The sequence below is a fragment of the Tupaia chinensis genome, unplaced genomic scaffold, assembly GCF_000334495.1.
Source record: "Tupaia chinensis unplaced genomic scaffold, TupChi_1.0 Scaffold000502_1, whole genome shotgun sequence".
Lineage (NCBI taxonomy): Eukaryota > Metazoa > Chordata > Mammalia > Scandentia > Tupaiidae > Tupaia > Tupaia belangeri.
In genome coordinates this window covers 134,195-140,508 of record NW_006160014.1, presented here as the reverse complement: position 1 = coordinate 140,508, position 6,314 = coordinate 134,195, and the positions used below count along the sequence as shown (strand labels likewise).

At 39.2% G+C, this 6,314-nt stretch overlaps 1 non-coding gene and 1 pseudogene across 1 annotated transcript; one reads left to right on the top strand and one right to left on the bottom strand.

The window, feature by feature from the left end:
• Positions 1-133, top strand: LOC114009266 (small nucleolar RNA SNORA17). The gene has a single exon (XR_003550715.1). It is a non-coding gene; the product is annotated as a small nucleolar RNA SNORA17 (small nucleolar RNA).
• Positions 1-6,314, bottom strand: part of LOC106735731 (solute carrier family 22 member 24-like) — a 117,985-nt pseudogene that overhangs the window by 11,001 nt on the left and 100,670 nt on the right.

Genomic DNA, 6,314 nt, shown 5'->3' with positions numbered 1-6,314 from the left:
CCTGCCCCTAGAGGCGTTGCAGTTGTGGCTGCTGTGTCACAGCTGTGTCAGTTGTGGGCAGAGAGTACAGAGGCTATGTCTACGCTCAAGTGTTCTGACCCATGAACTTCTGAATGATTAGTAACCTGACACTTAAAAAAGTAAAAAAAAAACAAAAAAAACCCAAAACACGAACCAACCGGGGATCAGTGGAGTCTGAGTCTCACACATAGGCAGTTGTCCGCTTTGTTTCCCCTGCGTCCCACTCTGCGGTTCAATGGGTAGTACTTGCCGCTGCCAGCACCCTGTGGCCTCGCCTGTCCTCTGCCCTGACCTGTGATCTCTCTGGCTCCAAGGTCACTACCCCATGCTCCTTCTCCAAGTGAGTTGGAACTTTTTGAAAAATGAGGTGACAAACATAGGAAGATGGTATGAATGTTCTGGGAGCAAAACAGATCAAAGGTTCTAACAGTCTTGTTTTTAAGGGCAGTGGCTGGAGCTTTTGTTTTAGTAAAAGGGTCTGAATGACTGCGCCGGGTAAGAATTCATCTCAAGCAAAAACTCTCCCTTAAGGATAGAATTTTTTAAAAAATATTATTTACTTAATTTGATTTATCATTATTGTTTGCTATTGTGCACATGCATTTGCCAGAGAGAGGTGGACATACACACACACACACTCAGAGAGAAAGAGAGAGAGAGAGAGAGAGAGAGAGAGAGAAAGTAAAGTGAGAAAGGTCCGGGACTTTAACTATGGTCGGCCATGTGGGAGTCCAGGACCTTAACTACCACGCCACGTGCTGGCCCCTCTTAGGGTTAATACTTTAACTTTGAAATGCAGTGGAAGAGTGGAAGGGCACAGAGATGGCACTAGTTTGGGTCACTCACACTCAACAACTATTAAACACCTCCTCTGGTGCTCCTCAGTGGTGCACCAGAAAACCAGAATGGACTTGCAGTTGAACTAAATGAACTAATATACATTTTTGGGGCAGCAGGCGGCATGGTGGTTAAGACAACTGGATCCCACATAGCCAATAGTGGGATGAATTCTGGACCCAGTGGCGAGAAACACACCGTGTGCATGTGCGTGTGCCCAAAATCCCTGAGAAGAGAATGGAGGAGAAGGGGCTGCAGCATAGCCATCCTCCACTGGGGGGTGCTTTCTTACTTCCCTCCCCCTGATCTGTGTCCAAGGAGCTCATGTACTATACAGGAAAAATTTAAAAAGAAAATGCATGAGTTTAATGATCTGTAATAATTTTTTCCCTTAATGTGAAAATTTTGCCTTATTTGAACTGGTGTTTTTTTTGTAGGAAGTTAAATTAAACTCGAGTTGAAATCCACCTGAGTTGAATTAAAACAAGGGAGAATGCTCGATGTAAAATATTAATTATGATAACTGAAGATCCACCTCAATGGAAATCCAATCAGGAGTACAGAGTGATTTTAAATTTCTGGGAACTGGGGAATGGAGTTGGAGGAAGGAAAGGAGGGAGGGGAGCATTAACGGTTCTTTCAATAAAACAGTATATAACTTCTGTTTTATTTTTCATTTATTTAACAATTTTTGAAACCTTCATCTGAGCTAGTGTCAGAAACACAGTGATATATAGAACATGTTGCGAAGCCTTAATTGTCTGACAGTTCATTAAGAGAGGTAAGGTCATAGGTGTTATGTACGGAAGTTGCACAATGTGTTGAAGAAGAATTGATGAGACAGTGTTTCATGCTATTGAGTAAATAGCGTAAGACAAGGGAAGTCTTAATTGAAGAAATGAAAATTCAACCATTTTGAGGATGAGTGGACACTCAAATGAGTAGGTCAGTTAAACATTGGAAGAAGATAACTTTAGGCAGAGTGATAATACGTATCAACTATGTCTACACTGGTAGAGGAAGATTGAGTAATTGTATAACAGATGTGAACTACTTAACATATCTAGAAACTAAAAGGGGTGCATAATTGAAGCAGTTTTAAAACTAGCATAGTAGGTTGTATACACCCAATAAGTGTTTGTTTAATAGAGATTATATTGATGCTTTTGATAAAGATGCCATTCTTTTTAAAAAAAGAATTATGTATTTAATTGTATTCATTATTATTATACTATTCTAAATTTTAGTATAAGGCATTCACGGGAGAGAGAGAGAAGAGAGAGAGAAATCAAGACACCAGGTCAGGGCTTGAACCACATTCAACCATGTGGGAGTCCAATGCCTTTACTACTTCACCACCTGCTGTCCCCCAGAGAGGTATTTCTGACACTGTCTCACCATATCACAATCTTCTGGGTCCAGTCTACCTGTTAGATAGCACCACAGGCATGCACTGCTATGCCTGGCTTATTTAGGTTGAACTGGGGTCTGAACTTAGGCCTCTCATATAGGCTCAACCACTGCAAAGCAATGCCCTCCTGCTTGCATCACTATGGTTAGGCCAGATTCTTCCCTCTTTCCTAGTGTTTTTTGTTGTTGTTGTTGTTGTAACTTCTTGTTGTCATTGTTGTTTGGTTAATAGCTTTTTGTGAACTAATTCAATAAAATCTGTACTTGTCATGAGTGGTTATTGAAATCTCTACTTGAGTAACTTAGTGGTCAATGAATCAATTAATTGGCTACAATCAATAAATCTTCTAGTCGTGAGGCTTTGAATGTCTGATGGAGTACGCCTTCAGCACTCTGCCAGGTAGTTTGCAACTCTCCCTTAGCCTCCAGTTAGTATGCGTGCAGAGCCTTAAGGTCATCCAGGGATGAACTCCTAGTGACTTAACAGTACTTTCAAAAGCGTGCCTTTCAAAAGTAGGATGTTTTAAAACAGTTCAACACTCACTATTCTTACCAAGATTTAGGCTTTGTTTTTGTTTTTTGTTTTTCTATTTTCCTCTAAAGGATGACGGTACTACACATGCAAATCATCTCAAAGGCTCCTAGAAATATGTTAGAACTTTTAAAAGTCATATAGACAATATATTCCTTAAGTTTTAATTTTAAACATTTTGTTATCCTATTGCTTTCATTAATTGTTATTTATCACTTCAAACAGATGATCTCAAAACCCTGGCCAGTGAGTTTTTTTAACAAATGTCTCATGAGGAGATGCTTTGCACACTGGGCACCTTGGAGTCAGGCCAAATAAAGCCTTTTAAACAGGATCTTTACTGAAACCACCAGACTGGTCAAATAATGATAACTCTTTGTGAATGTAGCTTTGAAATAACTTAATTGCTGTTCTTTCCTTTCTAGTACCAAAAACATACGTTTCAAGGTTACATTATAACTGAAGAGTAGGGAATGGAAGGGGGATGTGTTAAAACAGTTCAACACTCACTATTTTTATCGATATTTAGGCTTTGTTTTGTTTTTCTATTTTCCCCTAAAGGGTGAGGGTATTCCGTACAGAGAAATAGAGAAATAGGGAGAGGAGAAAGCATCTCCCATGGGGAACAGTCATGCCACAATCCCTTCTCCTACATTCTCTTCTTGGAATTTTGGACATGCACACACATATATTCTGCATGAGTTTAAGCTGCCAGGTTGAGACTCAAACCCTACTATGTGGGAATCCAAGCAACATAATCATTACAGTATCTGCTGGCCCCTAACTTAATTTAATTTTAATTTCACAATGATGTGGACTGTTAAATGCCTACCTCAGAGGGATGCTGTCATTCTTTTTTTTTTTTTTTTCTTTTAAAGAGAGATTTTGTTATAGGTTGCATATGCTCAATGGAGAGACAGAAAGCAAGAAATCATCCCCCCACAGGGGAATGGCCATATCACAATCCCTTCTTCTCAGTTCTCCACTCGTGATTTTGGGCATGCATGCACACGTGTCTGGTGTGTTTTAAGCCACCAGATCTGAGACTCGAACTGCGGTCAACTACATGGAAGTCCGGTAGTGTAACCATTATGCCATCTGCTCATCCCTGGGACAATGTCATTGAATTTCCTCTTCTGCTTCTCAAGTGGCCTATGGGTATTAATGAGGACCATGGCTTGGGATCAAGCCAGGGACCAACAGATCTAAATGGTAGGATTTTTTGTTCTGTTTCCACCACAGCTTATAGCATAAAATGCGATTGTTTATACACAGAGGACAAGAAGACAAACAAGGGTACAGACATGGTTAGTTACAGTATGTGCCAATCTTGAATGACAACAGCCAGTCCTGCCAGGAGCAGCTGCCCAATACTGAAGGAGCATAATATCCACATTGCTGCTATTGCTGCTATTGATTATGATTGGGACATTATCCACTCTGACACTAGAGGAAAACATATATGTAGTCATAATTTCAGACAGAGGGTAATTTCAACTCAATTCAGGGTAAATGGACAAGAAAAGGGTCAAATTGTTGACTTACTTAGTTGGAAAGAGTTTACCAAAATAGTCATGGTAGGGAGCCCTGCTCTGAAGCTACAGTGAGCAGTAAATGAGGAAGGTGGGAGCAGAGGTTGCACAGGTGTCAGCAATGGCCAGTTGGAGGAAACACTGTCTGTATATCACCTTTTGACCAAACATGAGAAATATTAAACCAGGTAAGATTACTTAGAAACAAAAATAATGCGACCTAGGCAGGAGAGGCGAGGCATTCAGGTGAAGATCCCCTCATGGCTCCTGAGAAATAGTCATTTCAGGGTATAAGAGAAATAAGATTTTCTACTGATAATTCAGCCTCCAGCAAATGAGCTAGCATGGTATGGAGCACCTCTGGCCTTCTATCTCTGTTTCTGTGTCTCTGTCTTTTCCTGCTTCTGTCTTCTCATTTTTTGCAATTTTTCCTTTTAAACATTTTTTTAAAGGTAAAGTTTTTCTCTTGCTCTCAGCTCCGCCTTTTGTCTTGTTAATAATCCCATCTGGTCTTCCCACCCAGGCAGGAGACTCGAGGCCTTCAGAAGATCTGTCATGGCTCCTGCTAAATACGTGCTGTGCGGTTTTCTATTTTGTGCTTTTTTCAAAATAAAAACAATAATTACACTTTATTTTCATTTTTTCCTGTCTTTTTTTTCCTGTTTCTTTGTTGTTTCTCTCTCTCTTTTTCGTTTTCTTTTTTTTTTTTCTTGTTTCTTCATTCTTCAATATTCATTTACTGTGTTTCCAGATGGATCTAAGGGCATTGTAGCTAAACATCCAAATATTATAAGTGTTAACATATTCTTCAATACCTACTGAATCTATTGCATGAAGCAATCACAAACCCTTTCATAATTGCTAGGCTTAAGTAACCCAAGTCAACACAAGAGAATGCATCTCTCTCTCCCAAGATACTTATTCTGAAGATCCAGAGTATTTCTCAGCAGTTAGAATTCTTTTTTTTTAATAATTATTTATTTAATTTTATTTATCATTATTATTATTTTAATTTGACCATAGAGAGGAAGCAAGAGAGAGAAAGAGAGAAAGCAAGCTGCCAGGTCCCAGACTGGAACTGCAGTCTGTCATGTGAGAGTCCAGCACCTTAATCGCCATTCCACCTGCTGGCCCCCACAAGTTAGAATTCTAACCAAAGTGTGGCAATTGATGAGATCTTTCACATCTGGATGAATATTAGCTCTCAGTCTAGTGAGTCCTTTCACTCCACATCTTTGTTTTCTCCCTTGAAAGTATTAAAAGCAGACTAGATCATACAGAAAATAGAATCTCAGATATAGAAGAGAAAATTACTGGCCTAGAAAAATCCACCACAAACTCTGAGAAAATTGCTCCAAAATTTGAAAATAATATATGAGAAGTACTAGATACAGTCAAACATCCAAGCATCTGGATAATTGGCATTCCCAGAAGGCGAAGAGACCCATCAGGGCATTGATAATCTACTCCATGAAATCCTGCAAGAAAAATTTCCAAACCTAGAGAGGCACTCAAAGATCCAGTCCCAAGAAATACAAAGGACCCCAAATAGAATCAACCCCAGAAGATCTTCTCCAAGACACATTATAGCCAGTTTGACCAAATTCACAGATAAAGACAAGATACTAAGATTGGCAAGAGAAAAGCATCAAGTTACCAAGGATATCCCATCAGGCTAACAGCAGACCTCTCATCGGAAACAATAAGAGCAAGGAAAGAATGGGAAAATATATTCAAAGTGTTAAAAGCAATTTTCTTATCTGGTTGTAAGAATTTGTGTCCTGTCTTGAGACATGGATAGGTTCATGCACCTACCATGTGAACAGAATCCTAACCTGTTTCCTGGCTTTAAGCAAATTTCCTTAACATTTCTTTGATTTAAGTTAAAACTGGTTTTCTTAATAATATCAAGTGAACTTGCTATTGAAAGTAGTTAGATTATTTAAGAAATTGTGAGATCAATAAAATGTGGGAGGAAAAGA